Genomic DNA, 21,171 nt, shown 5'->3' with positions numbered 1-21,171 from the left:
TCTCAATTGGGATCCAAATTCCTATTGTCGAGACCATAAAGGTCGCGGTCACACTACTGAAAAGTGTCTCGCCCTCAAGGATCGTGTTCAAGACTTCATTGATTCAAATCTCCTTCATGTTCCTCCGCACGACAAGAAGGCCAAGATCAGTAACAATAACAACAGTGGCTGTAAAGGGAAGAAGAACGACTATCCTTCTCCTTGCGAAAACACCTACTCTAGCAACAGTGCTGGTACTTTCGACCTTAATGAGATCTTAGGATTTAGAAAGCAACAAAAAGGGATTTTACCCCTATTGGAATTAGCTACGATGATGCTTTCGATCGACTCCATGCCAAGGGACTCATTACTCCTATTGGACCTCTTCAAGATCCCCCGCTTGAGAAGAGATTGCCTAGTTGGAATCCAAATGTGCACTGCAAGTACCATCAAGGTAGGGGTCATGCTACCGAGAGTTGTTGGAAGCTAAAGGAGGCTATTCAACATTTGATTGATAATAACAAGCTTCCCATACCTCCAACTAACAAGAAGAGCGAGTGATGATAAAGCAAACAACGCAAGACAAGAGGCAAGCTTCAACGACGAGATTTCATGACATCTTTTTTTCTTTTTTCTTTATTTACCCTTTCCCCAATAAGTCTAGCATAGGCACCTTTCTTTTTTCTTAGATTAATTTTGTAGTTTAATTCTGTTTCCCTTTTAGTAAAATGAGCATTTATTTCCTCTCATATGATCATTTCATTATATTGCATAAATAAAAAAAAAATCCATGTCGAGCTAAGCACAAGGTATACCAATGATTTGAGGCACCCCTTTTAGCCACATCATATTACCTTTCACCCTTCAAATATGCAATCTTTTTTTTGATAAGCCACTTTGATCCTTGCCTAATGATAGACCTTTCATTTTTCAACCCATATCTACCTAACCTTGGGATGGGATGATGTGCAACTTATGCAATTTTAAATTTCATAAAAAGCTTGAGTGATTCAAAAAAAATAAAAAATAGCAATAAAAAATAAATAAAAGTGTACAAAAGGGTAAGTGTTCCAATGTATTTGATATGAAAATATCTTTAATAAGAACACGTCTCAGATTGCGTCTCTTATCGAGTGCTCGGTACCGTGCCTGAGAAACATGAATGCCAAGTGAGTGATAGACCGCATGATCGGGATTGCCCACACTTATAAAATAGATGCTAAAGCAAAAGAGAAAAGATAGCTAAAAAAGAGTTAAAATCCTCAAGCATAAAAATATAAGTATTCAAAAGCAAGGTTGCACACCTTGGGGGCTTATCGAGGGTCTTGAGCCTTTATTCCCTTCTTCTATAAACTTTAGCCTAACCACGTTACAACCCTTAAAAAGACCTTTTTGAGGTATACATACTTGTGCGAGGTTTGGCTAGAGCTACGTTCGGCCTGATTCCTAACGGATACGTAGGCAACCTCACATCGAGGTGCGGCCGTAATAAACATGCATTCATGATCATATCAAGGGATTCCCTATGCTCATCCCTATTCATTTAGAGCTAGACTTGGGGGCTTGATCCCTATATCATTAGCTTACCTAGCCTAAGAGTCATTACCATTTGACTCTTTTCTATATATTTTCCCACACACTTAGCCTTTGCGGCCTAACTTTAGTGTCACTTTCACACGCCGCACAGATACATGACCAAATATACTTTCCCTTAGGAACCCTTTGTCATGAAATCTTAACATAACGCTGAAGCATGTATTGTCTTATCAAAATCGCTTATCAATCATCATTGCATCACAAAGTATGAAGTGCTTAGCCTCCGTTCCTAAGTTACCCAAATACTTTTGTAGGGAATATTTTCAAGCATTAACCACCTAGCTTAAACCCCACTGTGATCATACACTAAAGTACGGTGGCGTCCAAAAGGGAAGAAGATAGAGCAAAAGAGTCGCCAACAAGTTTTAGGAACTTGTAAACCGTTCACAGGGTGAAGGTTACACCCCTTAACGATCCAAGAGATCGTCAACTCCATAAGGTCTTGAACCAAATAAGGATTCGGGGATGAAGGTACAAATCCAACCTTAAAGAGATTGAACCTGCCCTAATTATAGGCCTCTACTTTATTGTCATCGTATTCATGTGCGCTTTCTGACTAACATGCAATCAATAGGATTAGTCCTAAACCTGTTTATCTATGTTGGTTGAATTTAATGCAAAAATAAATATATTATTGGCGATCACTTGAATTATAATCATATTAACCCTAACAAGATTATTAATTATCTTATTAAGCGTGATTACAAGTACCAATTCCCTTTAAATATACATAAATGGTGTGATCAAGCAATAAACAATATATAATCAAGCAACATAATAATAATCAAAATAATAAAATTATAATCATAACAATCATAATTAAGAATAATCATCATAACAATAATTAGTTTTAACAATTATAATAATAAAGAATAAAGAATAACCATAATAATGTTAAAGCATAATAATAGCAAGATCCTAGGCATGATACTAACAAGATTTATAACAAACCCTAGCATGTCACTAAGCAATAAAGATCAAATCTTTAACCCTAACATGATACTAACAATCATAAATATTAGGAAGAACATAGAAAGCATCATACTTTTAATCATACTTGATATTAAAGTTACCCTAGAAATGATACTAGGAATATCATAATAAAAATCTAAGCATGAACTCTATATCATAACATCAATAAAAACCATTAAAGTTTTTACTTTGATGCCTCGTACCTCTTTCTAATAACAAAATACACACGTTAGTAACTTCAAGAAATATAATAATCAACAATTAAATTAAATAATGGAAAGAGAGATTTGGGACCAAACCCTCAGAAATTAAACCTTTCACGTCTAGGGCGAAGGCAACTTCGAATATGGCTAGGTGTATCTAGATCTAATGAATGCGGAATTTTAATATTTAGGAAAAGCTAGTTTAGAAAAGAAAGAGAGAGTAATCAAGGAAATCTTGATGAGAGTTCGTGAATTGTAGAGAGAAAACTGGTTATTGAAAACGGAGTTTTTAATACGTTATTTATAGAGAAAATCATCCAAAAAGATAAAATATCCAAACAGAGTTCTGGCGCAAACAAAATCGAATTAGCGCCAACGCTGGCCATTGGCGCCAGGCGCCAATGCTGGCGTTTGGTGCTGATTCAGAAAATCACGTGTTTTCTTAAAATCAGATAAAAATTGCCGTACGGGAGGATAAAATCGTATTTCCCTCAAAAATGCTCTTTGATTTTAATTAAAACTCTGAAAAGTCAACAAAAGTCAATTTATCAATGCTAATTGAATTAGGAATGAAAATAACCTTTTAGATGAATCTAGAAGACTAAAACCATTCCTAATTGCATTAGGAATGATAAATCTATATTAGGCCCTCCCCTAGATCATTGGGCCGCATATAAGGCTCAAACTGAGCCCAGTTTAGTAAATTGGCCATAACTTCCTTAATATTCATCGGAATTGGGCTTATAATATATCGTTGGAAAGCTCTTTTCAAGCCCCATCCAACTATACTACTATTGGACCCATATCATGGACTAACCAAACTGGATTGGCTGTTTTGTTAAAATAAGTTTTCAAAAAACAGAGGGAAGAGAAAAGAAATTAAAACTAACACTAAACTTTCCACACTTTCACTTCCTTCGGTTATGATTCGACGCGAAAGGTACTCATCACTGGGTTTGGTTTTGGGGAGACACAAACGGGTGTCTACAGAAGCCCCCACTTTTACTGAGTTTGGAGAAACGCAAGTTTCGAAAACAAAAGTCAAAGTAGCGATAGGGACGGAGAATGATTCAGAACGTTCGGCGATCCTAAACCACTTTTGTAACGCCGATACCTACAAACTAGCGTTAGTTAAACAGATAAAAGAGTTAAGAAACGCGTATCTTGCACCGTCGAGCACACATCTCTGAAAGTAACCGACTTGCTGTTTTTCTGTTATTTTGATGACGTCCTTCCAAGAGAATGCCATCCCGCTTGAAAACTGCTACGCTTGTAATTGCTTCCAATATAGAAGATTGCTTCGCCTGAAACTATCCTCCTCTGCTTTGATAATATTCCACGTCCAAGGGAATACTATCGAAGATTGTTTCGCTTGAAACAATCCCCATCCGCATTGATAATATTCCACGTCCAAGGGAATACTATCGAAGATTGCTTCGCTTGAAACAATCACCATTCGCATTGATAATATTCCACGTCCAAGGGAATACTATCGAAGATTTCTTCGCTTGAAACAATCTTCTTCCGCTTTATGACCATCTTCCACGTCTAAGGGAACATGGTCGAAGACAACTTCGCTTGAAATTACCTTTAGTTGTTTGTGACAACTCTCCACAATCTAGGGAATGCCGTCGAAGATATCCTCGCTTGAAGCCATCCTCATTTGTTGCGATAATTTTCCAAAGAGAATTACCGAAGACCTCTGCCTGTCGATCTTTAAAAGCTCGCTTGAACTTTGCTCCCGCTATGCTTGTACGTCGGCGCTTTTGTTGCTTGTGAACCATTATGTCCGTGCTTTTGCAATGATGACAATCCTCTTTTATTTGGGAATAGTTGCCAACACAACTCTTGTATGATGTATGACAATCCGATTTAGGGAAAGTTGTCAATGCTTCGTAACAATCCATCCTTGGAAATGTTGCCACGACAAAGCGACAATCCGTATCTCGGAAAATTTGCCAAAATCCAATTTTTGGGAAAAGTTGCCAGTGCTTCGTAACAATCTGTCATAAGAATTTTGCTACGATCGACAATCCACATCTTGGAATATAACTCTTGAAAGCAATCCACCTTGGAAATTTGCCAACGATATGCGACAATTGCAAAAAAGAGTCGACCGACAATCCACTTCGGGAAAATTTGCCACTAACTGAAATGAATGACAATCCACGTTGAGGAACCTTTGCCAAAATTTATGATGAATAGAGTCCTACAACAATCCTTTGGGAGATTTTGCCATAGGGAACTGGGTGTATGGCAATCCAATCTCGGAAAACTTGCCAATGAGTCGATGAATGTATGACAATCCGAACTTGGAAAAACTTGCCAAACAAAGAAGGAGCACGACAATCCACGCTTGGAAACCTTGCCAGAGATGACAATCCAACCTTGCAAAAAATTGTCGTAGAAAAAGATGCACGATAATCTATTATTTCGAAATATTGTCAGTTGGGGATGACAATCCAATTTTTGGAAAAATTGTCATTTAAGAAGAATGCGCGACAATCCATATTTGGAAAAATTCTCGTTTAAGTGCTTGCTTTTAAACCGATTGTAATGAGCCAGTGTTGTAGGCGCTTAAGCTAAGTGAGACGATCTTTCGTCAGGTCGATCACTTAGATGGTAATCAAACCGACTACTTAATCATGTCAAATTGCTTATAGGGGCTAACTGGCACACCAAGGAACCCGAAATTGTTGTACGAGGTCGAAATCACCTTTCTGAGAGGCTTCGAGCTTTGTCGCTGCTGAAATATCTCCGGCGCCAAGAATTGGCTCTGTCGCCAGACGTTAGGATCGAGCGCCAAGCGCTGAAATCTGTTTCCATATGTTAGATGTTGTCGTCTGGCGCTTGAGTAGGGTCTTCCCTATTCTTATGCACCTGTATTTATTTTTGTCTATAGAACTTTGCCAATTTCTTTAATTATCTTAGGGTTAACCTAAGGTTTAATGTTGCTTGACTCATTGACTTGACACGTCAAGGTATAAACTTGACTCTCTGTGACTGACTCGAGGTTGACTCGACTCGAAGTGAAATGAAACGTGTGACTCATGACCCGTGTGTGCATTGTAATGTGATCGTGCGACTCGAAGATGCAGAAAAGAAAAAAAAATTCGTCATTTTTGTGGAGGGTACCGACTTTCTCCCGAAAAAGAAAGACACGAAAAAAAATAAAGAAGCGAAGTTTCTGAAGGTGCATGTTGAATGAGCTTAGTCAAATATTGTTTGGTACTGTCTCTCAAGGTGCAAGGATTAATCCATCCTAGGCTATCTCAATGGTTGACTCAATGATGAAAGTATTTCGGTAACTTAGGCACGGAGGCTAAGCACTTCATACTTCGATATGCAATGAAAATTATGATTGATGTTGGGGATTTTGACATGACAAGGCATGCTTCAGCGTTATGTTAAGATTTCATGATAAAGGGTTCCTAATGGAAAGACTATTTGGTCATGTATCTGTGATGTGTGTGAAAGTGACACTAAAGTTAGGCCGCAAGGGCTAAGTGTGTGGAGAAAATATTAAAAAGAGTCTGATGGTGGTGACTCTTTAGGCTAGGTAGGCTAATGATGTAAGGATCAAGCCCCCAAGACCCTAGATAAGCCCCCAAGGTGTGCAACCTCGCTTTTGAATCTTTATATTTTTATGCTTGAGTTTCTATTCTTTTTTAGCTCTTTTTTTTTGTTTTAGCATTTATTTTTATCTTTATAAGTGTGGGCAATCCCGATCATGCGGTCTATCACTCACTTGGCATTCATGTTTCTCAGGCACGGTACCGAGCACTCAATAAGAGACGCAATCTCAGACATGTTCTTATCAAAGACATTTTATATCAAAGACATTGGAGCACTTGCCCTTTTGTACACTTGTATTTATTATTTGCTTTTGCTATTATTTTTTTATTTTGATCTTTTGAAATCACTCAAGCTTTTGAGATTGCATAAGTTATACACCATCCCATCCCAAGGTCAGGTAGATGTGGGTTGAAAAAAGAAAGGTCTATCGTTAGACGAGGCTCAAAGTTGTTTGTCAATGAAGGATTGCATATTTTAAAGGTGAAAGGAGATATGATGTGGCTACAAGGGGTGCCTCAAATCATTGGTATACCTTGTGGTTAGTTCGACATGGATTTTTTTTTTTAATGCAATGTAATGAAATGATCATATATAAGGAAATAAATGCTCATTTTATTAAAAGAAAATAAAGAATCTACAAAATTAATCTAAGGGAAGAGAAATGTGCCTATGCTATACTTATTTGGGAAAGGAAAAAATTAAAAAAGAAATAAAAAAAGAGGTCATGAAATCTTGTCGTTGAAGCTCACCTCTTGTCTTGTGTCATTCGCTTCATCATCACCCAGCCTTCTCGCTAGCTAGAGGCAATGGGATCTTGTTTGCTTCTATGAGATCTTGAATGAGATTTTGAAACCTGTAGCATTCATCAGTGGTATGGCCGTTTCCTCGATGGTACTTGCAATAGGAGTTGGGATTCCATCTCGAAGATCGGATTTCTGGCGTTGGATCCTCGGTAGGGCCAATAGGTTTGATTAACCCTCGGTCATAGAGACGATCAAAAGCAGCATCATAGGTCATTCCAATGGGTGTGAACTCTCTCCTGGGTTTCTTTTTAGATCCTTGATTGTCCATGGCTAAGACACCATTATGGTCAAAGGTACTAACATTATTACTAGAGTGGGCGTTTTAGGAAGAAGAAGGATTGTCGTTCTTCTTGCCTTTCCAGCCACTATGGTTACTATTGTTAGTAGCTTTTTGTTTTGCGAGGTCATCTTCGATTTCAATTCCGATGTCATAAAAGGCCTTGAAAGTATTCAGATTGTGTTGATATTTTAAATGCTTCGAATACTTCTCTTGGAGATTCTTGATAAACATCCTCACAGATTCTTTTTCAGTGGGTACCTCAATCATCTTAGCGGAAGTTTCCCTCCATTTATTAAAGAAAGAAGTAAAGCCTTCAGTCTCTTTTTGTCTTAGCATCTCAAGTTGTCTATGGTCGGTTTCAACTTGAATATTGCACTTGTACCTATCAACGAAAGCGTTTACTATCGATTCCCAGGTAGAGGTTTTCTTTTTGTCAAGGGAGAAGAACCATTGTTGGCAAACGGTTTCAAGAAATAGTGAGAACAGAGAGGGGAAAACTTTCTTATCGATACCCTTAATGTTCATTATAGTTTCAAAAACTCTTAGATGAAAGTAAGGGTTATCTGTTGCCTTGAAATTAGGGATGTCAGTGGCGTTGAAATTATGCGGAAGAAGTTCCTTGTCCAGCGAGACCCCTTGTGAACTCATGCCATGAAATTTATTGTCACTAGATAGCTTTTTCAAACTTTCTTGCATGAGGTTCATTTGTTGTTGCTTCACAGTAGAGTCATCAATTTTTAGGGTTAAAGCCTTTAACACCTCAGTCACATCATTCAATTGATTCCTAAGTTCATTGACTTCTTCTTGACTTGCCATTATCTTTTTAGCCTTCCTCTTTTGACGAATTGGTTTATCAAAAAGTGAAACTTGAATAAAGAGGTTGTCCTTGATTAATCGCCCTTCTCTCCTCGACCAAGTACTGGGGAAAAGGAATTTTGGGATATTTATTGTTAATTATTTGACTCAAACTTTATTCAACAAGAAATGGATGGAGGAAGTGAAGAAAGATTGGAATAGAATGTGAAGAAAAAATGATGTAGATGGAGGGATATGAAGAATTAGGAATAGGATGTACCCCCAACTTAAATGACGGAAAAAAACCGACTCATGCATGAACCTAAGACATGGTCATGGTGACATATACTCGAAGTGTGTGCTAAGACTAGTGAGTGTAGGTGATATGTTAAGACTCGTGTCATGACCATGTGGCTAGACTATGTGACTGGACACAATTAATGACTTAACAAAGTGTTATTAACAGCGAAATTTAACCGAATTAATTAGCAAATTGGTTAATTAGACACTAGGTGATGACTCGACCAATAATCCGAACTATCGGCAAAACGATAGGACTGGCGTCGCACTGTGTAGTGTGGCGCCAGACGACAGAGTTGTCGCCAAGCGCCACACTCCACAGAGTGGCGCTACAGTCCAGATTTTGGCGCCAATGCTGGAGCTTCTATCTAGGACTGTTTTCGGTGTTATTAATCAACAGGGGTATGCCTAAAGTCGTACTAGGTCAATTCTGATTAAAAAAAAATTAGACTTTATTTACTCAAATTAATTGATTAATTAATTAATTAGGCAAAGTTCTTAAAGTCATTAATTTATTCAATCTCAACACAAGTCAAACAAACGGTTAAGAAAACATATATATGCACAACAAATAATGCACAATTAGTTAAGTAGGCACAATATGATGCAATGAGTTTGCAACCTAACCATGGCTCTAGTTCTCTAAAGTTCGGGATATGGTTTAGTCAATAGAGGGTCCATGGTTAATTGTCCAGATGCACCGCGTGGAAGCCTAACCGTGAAGGGTTGGCGCGAGTGGATGGGACACCGCGAGTTTTAGAAAGAACTCGCTTCCATGGTTTGGTGAATTCAACATTCTCGGATGTACCCTTTGTTGCTCAGAGCGTTCAATCAGGTAGATGGAGCATGAATTCCCAGAGGGTTATGTCCATATGTAGAACACATATGGATTTCAGAACAGTGAGAAAAACTCAATTAGGAAGTAGGATCGAGCAAACAATACGAAATATTGGTCGAAATTAGAACGCATATTTCTGGCTCGGTATTGGAAGAATTTGGTGCCATCAAACAGAGCTTGGCGCCAAGTTTTAGCTGTAGCGCCTGGCGCCAATGCTGGCGTCTGGCGCTAGAGTTAAAAATATGGAGCCAATCCTCTTGTCGCTGACGCTAATTCCTACATGCCTCAGCAGCTTTCTGTGCTCGATAAAATTTTCCAGTTTCGCGCAGTGTTATTTCGGTCATAGTTGTGAAAGATATTTCTCAAATTTCCTACGTGTAAAATCCTATGTTTTTAACCCATTACGGATGGTCTTTCCAATGAGATCTTTTTTATGCATGTGACAATAATGTTAATCAAAATTACGCACATGAAATACTTAGAACGTTTCGAGTCTCATCCACTCATTCTAAATCATTGCTGAAACAAATTCAAGAATTAAAATAGAAATCCTCCCCAGCGGAGTCGCCAAAAATTGTAGGAAATAATTTCAAGCATTAACCCCCTAGCTTGAACCCCACTGTGATCATACACTAAAGTACGGTGGCGTCCAAAAGGGAAGAAGATAGAGCAAAAGAGTCGCCAACAAGATTTAGCAACTTGTAAACCGTTCACAGGGTGAAGGTTACACCCCTTAACGATCCAGGAGATCGTCAACTCCATAAGGTCTTCAACCAAATAAGGGTTTGGGGATGAAGGTACAAATCCAACCTAAAAGAGATTGAACCTGCCCTAATAATAGGCCTCTACTTTATTCTGATCGTATTCATGTGCGCTTTCTGACTAACATGCAATCAATAGGATTAGTCCTAAACCTGTTTATCTATGTTGGTTGAATTTAATGCACAAATAAATCTATTATTGGCGATCACTTGATGTATAATCATATTAACCCTAACAAGATTTTTAATTATCTTATTTAGCGTGATTACAAGTACCAATTCCCTTTAAACATGCATAAATGGTGTGATCAAGCAATAAACAATATATAATCAAGCAACATAATAATAATCAAAATTATAAAATTATAATCATAACAATCATAATTAAGAATAATCATCATAAAAATAATTAATTATAATAATTATAATCATAAATCATAAAGAATAATCATAATAATGTTGAAGCATAATAATAGCAAGATCCTAGGCATGATACTAACAAGATTAATAACAAACCCTAGCATGTCACTAAGCAATAAAGATCAAATCTTTAACCCTAACATGATACTAACAATCATAAATAATAGGAAGAACATAGGAAGCATCATACTTTTAATCATACTTGATATTAAAGTTACCCTAGACATGATACTAGGAATATCATAATAACAATCTAAGCATGAACTCTATATCATCACATTAATAAAAACCATTAAAGTTTTTATTTAGATGCCTCGTACCTCTTTCTAATAACAAAATACACACGTTAGTAACTTCAAGGAAAATAATAATCAACAATTAAATTAAATAATGGAAAGAGAGATTTGGGACCAAACCCTCAAAAATTAAACCTTTCACGTCTAGGGCGAAGGCAACTTCGAATATGGCTAGGTGTATCTAGATCTAATGAATGCGGAATTTTTATATTTAAGAGAAGCTAGTTTAGAAAAGAGAGAGAGAGTAATCAAGGAAATCTTAATGAGAGTTGGTGAATTGTAGAGAGAAAACAGGTTATTGAAAACGGAGTTTTTAATATGTTATTTATAGAGAAAATCAGCCAAAAAGATAAAATATCAAAACAGAGTTCTGGCGCAAACAAAACTGAATTAGCGACAACGCTGGCCATTGGCGCCAGGCGCCAACACTAGCGCCAGGCGACAATGCTGGCGCCAGGCGCTACAGTTGGCATTTGGCGGTGATTAAGAAAATCACGCGTTTTCTTAAAATCAGATAAAAATTGCCGTAAAGGAGGATAAAATCGTATTTCCCTCAAAAATGCTCTTTGATTTTAATTAAAACTCTGAAAAGTCAACAAAAGTCAATTTATCAATGCTAATTGAATTAGGAATAAAAAGAACCTTCTAGAAGAATCTAGAAGACTAAAACCATTCCTAATTGCATTAGGAATGATAAATCTATATTAGGCCCTCCCCTAGATCATTGGGCCGCATATAAGGCTCAAACCGGGCCTAGTTTAGTAAATTGGCCATAACTTCCTCAATATTCATCGGAATTGGGCTTGTAATATATCGTTGGAAAGCTCTTGTCAAGCCCCATCCAACTATACTACTATTGGACCCATATCATGGACCAACCAAACTAGATTGGCTGTTTTCTTAAAGTAAGTTTTCAAAAACAAAGAGAAGAGAAAAGAAATTAAAACTATCCGCAACATTAAACTTTCCACACTTTCACTTCATTCGATTATGATTCCACGCGAAAGGTACTCATCACCGGGTTTGATTTTGGGGAGACACAAATGAATGTCTACAGAAGCCCCCACTTTGACTGAGTTTGGAGAAACGCGAGTTTCGAAAACAAAAGTTAAAGTATCGATAGGGACGGAGAATGATTCAGAACGTTCTACGATCCTAAATCACTCTTGTAACGCCGATACCTGCAATTTAGCGTTAGTTAAACAGATAAAAGAGTTACGAAACGCGTATCTTGTACCGTCGAGCACACGTCTCTGAAGGTAACCGATTCGTTGCCGCATTGCTGTTGTTTTGATGACCTCCTGCCAAGAGAATGCCATCCCGCTTGAAAACCGCTACACTTGTAATTGCTTCCAATATTGAAGACTGCTTCGCTTGAAACGATCCTCTTCCGCTTTAATAATATTCCACGTCCAAGGGAATACTATTGAAGACAACTTTTCTTGAAATCACCTTCAGTTGTTTGTGACAACTCTCCACAATCTAGGGAACGCCATCTTGCTGTTTCGATGTTCACTCGTCTCTGAACAAAGAGCTTCTTTTTTTTGGATATGTCCACACGCCTCAGAACAAAGAGCTTCTCTCTTTTATATATATATATATATGTCCACGCGTCTCTGAACAATAGAGCTTTGATGATATGTCCACGCGTCTCTGAACAATAGAGCTTGAAATACATGTCCACGCGTCTCTAAAAAAAAGAGCTTTGAATGATATGTCCTCGCGTCTCTGAACAAAGGAGCTTTGATGAATGTCCACGCGTCTCTGAACAAAGGAGCTTGATTAATATGCCCACGCGTATCTAGAGCAAAGAGCTTCGATGATATAACCACGCGTCTCTGAACAAAAGAGCTTTGATGATTGAATGTTTGTTGCGATAATATTCCGAAGAAAAATTTCCGAAGACCAACGCTTGCCGATCTCTAAAGCTCGCTTGAACCTTGCTTCTGTTATGCCAGTACGTTGGCGGTTTGCTGCTTGTGAACCATTATGTCCGTGATAAGCACACGCTTAGGCGCTTTAAGCTAAGTGAGACAATCTTTCGTCAGGTCGATCACTTATTGCGATTGTAATCAAACCGACTACTTAATCATGTCAAATTGCTCATAGGGGCTAAATAGCGTACCAAGGAACCCGAAATTGCTTTATGAGGTTGAAATCACTATTCTGAGAGGCTTCGAGCTCTGTCGCTGTTGAAATATCTCTGGCGCCAAGAATTGACTCTGTCGCCAGACACTGAGATCTAGCGCCAAGCGCTGAAATCTATTTCCAGACGCTAGATATTTTCGTCTGGCGCTGGAGTAGGGTCTTCCATATCCTGATGCACCTGTATTTATTTTTTATTATAGAACTTTGGTAATCTCTTTAATTATCTTAGGGTTGACCTAAGGTTTAACGTCGCTTCACTTATCAACTTGACACGACTCAAGGTATAAACTTGAATCTCTGTGATTGACTCGAGGTTGACTCGACTCGAAGTATTTGACACATGTGACTCATGACCCGTGTGTGCATAGTGTTGATTGTGCGATTCAAAAATGCAAAAAAGCAAAAATTTTCCGTCATTTTTGTGGAGGGTACCGACTTTCTCCCGAAAAAGAGAAACACGAAAACAGAATCGAAGTTTTGAAGGTGCATGTTAAATGAGCTTAGTCAAATGTTGTTTAATACTATCTCTCAAGGTGCAAGGATTAATCCATCCTAGGCTATCTCAATGGTTAACTCAATGATGAAAGTTGTAGACACCCATTTGTGTCTCCCCAAAACCAAACCCAGTGATGAGTACCTTTCGCGTCAAATTATAATCGAATGAAGTGAAAGTGTGGAAATTTTAGTGTTGCGGATAGTTTTCATTTCTTTTCTCTTCTCTCTGTTTTTGAAAACTTATTTTAAGAAAAACAGCCAATCCAGTTTGGTTGGTCCATGATATGGGTCCAATAGTAGTGTAGTTGGATGGGGCTTGACAAGAGCTTTCCAACGATATATTATAAGCCCAATTCCGATGAATATTGAGGAAATTATGGCCAATTACTGAACCGAGCCCGGTTTGAGCCTTATATGCGGCCCAATGATCTAGGGGAGGGCCTAATATGGATTTATCATTTCTAATGCAATTAGGAATGGTTTTAGTATTCTAGATTCTTCTAGAAGGTTCTTTTCATTCCTAATTCAATTAGCATTGATAAATTGACTTTTGTTGACTTTTCAGAGTTTTAATTAAAATCAAAGAGCATTTTTGAGGGAAATACGATTTTATCTTCCTGTACGGCAATTTTTATCTGATTTTAAGAAAACGCGTGATTTTCTGAATCAGCGCCAAACGCCAGCTGTAGCCCCTGGCGCTACGCTTGGCGCCTGACGCTAGTGTTGGTGCCTGAGGCCAATGGCCAGCGTTGGCGCTAATTAAGTTTTGTTTGCGCCAGAACTCTGTTTTGATATTTTATGTTTTTGGCTGATTTTCTCTACAAATAACGTATTAAAAACTCCATTTTCAATAACAAGTTTTTTCTCTACAATTTACCAACTCTCATAAAGATTTCCTTAATTACTCTCTCTCTCTTTTCAAAACTAGCTTCTCTTAAATATAAAAATTCCGCATTCATTAGATCTAGATACACCTAGCCATATTCGAAGTTGCCTTCGCCCTAGACGTGAAAGGTTTAATTTCTGAGGGTTTGGTCCCAAATCTCTCTTTCCATTATTTAATTTAATTGTTGATTATTATTTTCCTTGAAGTTACTAACGTGTGTATTTTTTTATTAGAAAGAGGTACGAGGCATATAAATAAAAACTTTAATGGTTTTTATTGATGTGATGATATAGAGTTCATGCTTAGATTGTTATTATGTTATTCCTAGTATCATGTCTAGGGTTACTTTAATATCAAGTATGATTAAAAGTATGATGCTTCCTATGTTCTTCCTAAAATTTATGATTGTTAGTATCATGTTAGGGTTAAAGATTTGATCTTTATTGCTTATTAACATGCTAGGGTTTGTTATTAATCTTGTTAGTATCATGCCTAGGATCTTGCTATTATTATGCTTTAACATTATTATGATTATTATTTATGATTTATGATTATAATTGTTATAATTAATTATTGTTATGATGATTATTCTTAATTATGATTGTCATGATTATAATTTTATGATTTTGATTATTATTATGTTGCTTGATTATATATTGTTTATTGCTTGATCACACCATTTATGCATGTTTAAAGGGAATTGGTACTTGTAATCACGCTTAATAAGATAATTAATAATCTTGTTAGGGTTAATATGATTATAATTCAAGTGATCGCCAATAATAGATTTATTTGAGCATTAAATTCAACCAACATAGATAAACATGTTTAGGACTAATCCTATTGTTTGTATGTTAGTCAGAAAGCGCACATGAATACGATCAGAATAAAGTAGAGGCCTATTATTAGGGCAGGTTCAATCTCTTTTAGGTTGGATTTGTACCTTCATCCCCGAACCCTTATTTGGTTCAAGACCTTATGGAGTTGACGATCTCTTGGATCGTTAAGGGGTGTAACCTTCACCCTGTGAACAGTTTACAAGTTGCTAAAACTTGTTGGCGACTCTTTTGCTCTATCTTCTTCCCTTTTGGACGCCACCGTACTTTAGTGTATGATCACAGTGGGGTTCAAGCTAGGGGGTTAATGCTTGAAATTATTCCCTACAATTTTTGGCGACTCCGCTGGGGAGGATTTCTATTTTAATTCCTGATTTTGTTTCGGCAATGATTTAGAATGAGTGGATGAGACTCGAAACGTTCTAAGTATTTCATGTGCGTAATTTTGATTAATATTATTGTCATATGCATAAAAAAGAACTCATTGGAAAGACCATCCGTAATGAGTTAAAAACATAGGATTTTACACGTAGGAAATTTGAGAAATATCTTTAACAACTATGACCGAAATAACGCTGCGCGAAACTGGAAAATTTTATCGAGCACAGAAAGCTGCTGAGGCATGTAGGAATTAGTGTCAGCGACAAGAGGATTGGCGCCATAATTTTAACTCTATCGCAAGACGCCAGCATTGGCGCCAGGCGCTACAGCTAAAACTTGGCGCCAAGCTCTGTTTGCTGGCGCCAAATTCTTCCAATACCGAGCCTGAAATATGCGTTCTAATTTCGACCAATATTTTGTATTGTTTGCTCGATCCTACTTCCTGATTGAGTTTTTCTCACTTTTCTGAAACCCATATGTGTTTTACATATGGACATAACCCTCTGGGAATTCATGCTCCATATACCTGATTGAACGCTCTGAACAACAAAGGGTACATCCAAGAATGTTGAATTCACCAAACCATGGAAGCGAGTTTTTTTCTAAAACTAACGGTAACCCATCCACTCGCGCCAACCCTTGACGGTTAGGCTTCCACGCGGTGCATCTGGACAATTAACCATGGACCCTCTATTCACTAAACCATATCCCGAACTTTAGAGAACTAGAGCCATGGTTAGGTTGCAAACTCATTGCATCATATTGTGCCTACTTAACTAATTGTGCATTATTTGTTGTGTTGAGATTGAATAAATTAATGACTTAAAGAACTTTGCCTAATTAATTAATTAATCAATTAATTTGAGTAAATAAAGTCTAGTTTTTTTTAATCAGAATTGACCTAGTACGACTTTAGGCATACCCCTGTTGATTAATAACACCGAAAACAGTCCCAGATTGAAGCTCCAGCATTGGCGACAAAATCTGGACTGTAGCGCCACTCTGTGGAGTGTGGCGCCTGGCGACAACTCTGTCGTCTGGCGCCACACTACACAATGCGACGCCAGTCCTATCGTTTTGCCGATAGTTCGGATTATTAGTCGACTCATCACCTAGATTAACCAATTTGCTAATTAATTCGGTTAAATTTCGCTGTCAATAACACTTTGTTAAGTCATTAATTGAGTCCAGTCACACAGTCTAGCCACATGGTCATGACACGAGTCTTAACATATCACCTACACTCACTAGTCTTAGCACACACTTCGAGTATATGTCACCATGACCATGTCTTAGGTTCATGCATGAGTCGGTTTTTTTTCCGTCATTTAAGTTGGGGGTACATCCTATTCCTAATTCTTCATATCCCTCCATCTACATCATTTTTTCTTCACATTCTATTCCAATCTTTCTTCACTTCCTCCATGCATTGCATGTTGAATAAAGTTTGAGTCAAATAATTAACAATAAATATCCCCAAATTCCTTTTCCCCAGTACTTGGCCGAGGAGAGAAGGGCGATTAATCAAGGACAACCTCTTTATTCAAGTTTCACTTTTTGATAAACCAATTCGTCAAAAGAGGAAGGCTAAAAAGATAATGGCAAGTCAAGAAGAAGTCAATGAACTTAGGAATCAATTGAATGATGTGACTGAGGTGTTAAAGGCTTTAACCCTCAAAATTGACGACTCTGTGAAGCAACAACAAATGAACCTTATGCAAGAAAGTTTGATGAAAAATCTATCTAGTGACAATAAATTTCAGGACATGAGTTCACAAGGGGTCTCGCTGGACAAGGAACTTCTTTCACATAAGTTCAACGCCACTGACATCGCTAAATTCAAGGCAACAGATAACCCTTACTTTCATCTAAGAGCTTTTGAAACTATAATGAACATTAAGGGTATTGATAAGAAAGTTTTCCCCTCTCTGTTCTCACTATCTCTTGAAACCGTTTGCCAACTATGGTTCTTCTCCCTTGACAAAGAGAAAACCTCTACCTGGGAATCGATAGTAAACGCTTTCGTTGATAGGTACAAGTGCAATATTCAAGTTGAAACCGACCATAGACAACTTGAGATGCTAAGACAAAAAGATACTGAAGGCTTTACTTCTTTCTTTAATAAATGGAGGGAAACTTCCGCTAAGATGATTGAGGTATCCACTGAAAAAGAATCTGTGAGGATGTTTATCAAGAATCTCCAAGAGAAGTATTCGAAGCATTTAAAATATCAACACAATCTGAATACTTTCAAGGCCTTTTATGACATTGGAATTGAAATCGAAGATGACCACGCAAAACAAAAAGCTACTAACAATAGTTACCATAGTGGCTGGAAAGGCAAGAAGAATGACAATCCTTCTTCTTCCGAAAACGCCCACTCTAGTAATAATGTTAGTACCTTTGACCATAATGGTGTCTTAGCCATGGACAATCAAGGATCTAAAAAGAAACCCAGGAGAGAGTTCACACCCATTGGAATGACCTATGATGCTGCTTTTGATCGTCTCTATGACCGAGGTTAATCAAACCTATTGGCCCTACCGAGGATCCAACGCCAGAAAATCGATCTTCGAGATGGAATCCCAAATCCTATTGCAAGTACCATCGAGGAAACGGCCATACCACTGATGAATGCTACAGGTTTCAAAATCTCATTCTAGATCTCATAGAAGCAAACAAGATCCCATTGCCTCTAGCTAGCGAGAAGGCTGGGTGATGATGAAGCGAATGACACAAGACAAGAGGTGAGCTTCAACGACAAGATTTCATGACCTCTTTTTCTATTTCTTTTTCATTTTTTCCTTTCCCAAATAAGTCAAGCATAGGCACATTTCTCTTCCCTTAGATTAATTTTGTAGATTCTTTATTTTCTTTTAATAAAATGAGCATTTATTTCCATATATATGATCATTTCATTGCATTGCATTAAAAAAAAAAAAAAAAAAAAAAATCCATGTCGAACTAAGCACAAGGTATACCAATGATTTGAGGCACCCCTTGTAGCCACATCATATCTCCTTTCACCTTTCAAATATGCAATCCTTCATTGATAAACCACTTTGAGCCTCGTCTAACGATAGACCTTTCTTTTTTCAACCCACATCTACCTGACCTTGGGATGGGATGGTGTGTAACTTATGCAATCTACAAACCTTGAGTGATTTCAAAAGATCAAAATAAAAAAATAATAGCAAAAGCAAATAATAAATACAAGTGTACAAAAGGGCAAGTGCTCCAATGTCTTTGATATGAAAATGTCTTTGATAAGAACATGGCTCAGATTGCGTCTCTTATTGAGTGCTCGGTACCGTGCTTGAGAAACATGAATGCCAAGTGAGTAATAAACCACATGATTGGGATTGCCCACACTTATAAAGATAAAAAAAAATGCTAAAACAAAAAAAAAAAAGAGCTAAAAAAGAGTAGAAACTCAAGCATAAAAATATAAAGATTCAAAAGCGAGGTTGCACACCTTGGGGGCTTATCTAGGGTCTTGAGCCTTTATCCTCTTCTTCTTCAAACCTTCAGCCTAACCACGTTACAACCCCTAACAATACCTATTTGAGGTATACATACTTGTGCGAGGTTCGGCTAGAGCTACGTTCGGCCTGATTCCTAACGGATACGTAGAAAACCTCACATCGAGGTGCGGCTATGATAAAATGCATTCATATTCACATTCATACACTTACACCATGATCATATCAAGGGATCTCCTATGCTCATCCCATTTCATTTAGAGCTAGACTTGGGGGCTTGATCCTTACATCATTAGCCTACCTAGCCTAAGGAGTCACCACCATCTGACTCTTTTTAATATTTTCTCCACACACTTAGCCCTTGCGGCCTAACTTTAGTGTCACTTTCACACACATCACAGATACATGACCAAATAGTCTTTCCATTAGGAACCCTTTATCATGAAATCTTAACATAACGCTGAAGCGTGCCTTGTCATGTCAAAATGCCCAACATCAATCATAATTTTCATTGCATATCGAAGTATGAAGTGCTTAGCCTCCGTGCCTAAGTTACCGAAATACTTTCATCATTGAGTCAACCATTGAGATAGCCTAGGATGGATTAATCCTTGCACCTTGAGAGACAGTACCAAACAATATTTGACTAAGCTCATTCAACATGCACCTTCAAAAACTTCGCTTCTTTCTTTTTTTTCGTGTCTTTCTTTTTCGGGAGAAAGTCGGTACCCTCCACAAAAATGACGGAAAATTTTTGCTTTTCTGCATCTTCGAGTCGCACGATCACATTACAATGCACACACCGGTCATGAGTCACACGTGTCATTTCACTTCGAGTCGAGTCAACCTCGAGTCAGTCATAGAGAGTCAAGTTTATACCTTGACGTGTCAAGTCTATGAGTCAAGCGACATTAAACCTTAGGTTAACCCTAAGATAATTAAAGAAATTGGCAAAGTTCTATAGACAAAAATAAATACAGGTGCAGAAGAATAGGGAAGACCCTACTCCAGCGCTAGACGACAACATCTAACATATGGAAACAAATTTTAGCGCTTGGCGCTCGATCCTAACGTCTGGCGACAGAGCCAATTCTTGGCGCCGGAGATATTTCAGCAGCGACAAAGCTCGAAGCCTCTCAGAAAGGTGATTTCGACCTCGTACGGCAATTTCGGGTTCCTTGGTGCGCCAGTTAGCCCCTATAAGCAATTTGACATGATTAAGTAGTCGGTTTGATTACAGTCTAAGTGATCGACCTGACGAAAGATCGTCTCACTTAGCTTAAGCGCCTAAAACACTGGCTCATTACAATCGGTTTAAAAGCAAGCACTTAAACGACAATTTTTCCAAATATGGATTGTCGCACATTCTTCTTAAATGACAATTTTTCCAAAAATTGGATTGTAATCCCCAACTGACAATATTTCGAAAAAATGGATTGTCGTGCATCTTTTTCAACGACAATTTTTTCCAAGGTTGGATTGTCATCTCTGGCAAGGTTTCCAAGCGTGGATTGTCGTGCTCCTTCTTTGTTTTGCAAGTTTTTTCAAGTTCGGATTTTCATACATTCATCGACTCATTGGCAAGTTTTCCGAGATTGGATTGTCATACACCCAGTTCCCTACGGTAAAATTTCCCAAAGGATTGTTGTAGGACTCTATTCATCATAAATTTCGGCAAAGGTTCCTCAACGTGGATTGTCATTCATTTCAGTCAGTGGCAAATTTTCCCGAAGTGGATTGTCGGTCGACTCTTTTTTGCAATTGTCGCAAAGCGTTGGCAAATTTCCAAGGTGGATTGCTTTCAAGAGTTATATTCCAAGATGTGGATTGTCGATCGTAGCAAAATTCTTATGACAGATTGTTACGAAGCACTGGCAACTTTTCCCAAAAATTGGATTTTGGCAAATTTTCCGAGATACGGATTGTCGCTTCGTCGTGGCAATATTTCCAAGGATGGATTGTTACGAAGCATTGACAACTTTCCCTAAATCAGATTGTCATACATCATACAAGAGTTGTGTTAGCAACTATTCCCAAATAAAAGAGGATTGTCATCATTGCAAAAGCACGGACATAATGGTTCACAAGCAGCAAAAGCGCCGATGTACAAGCATAGCGGGAGCA

This window comes from Chenopodium album, chromosome 1 (assembly GCF_948465745.1).
Source record: "Chenopodium album chromosome 1, dcCheAlbu1.1, whole genome shotgun sequence".
In the NCBI taxonomy this organism is placed as follows: Eukaryota; Viridiplantae; Streptophyta; class Magnoliopsida; order Caryophyllales; family Amaranthaceae; genus Chenopodium; species Chenopodium album.
Note: the sequence above shows the minus strand (reverse complement) of the source record.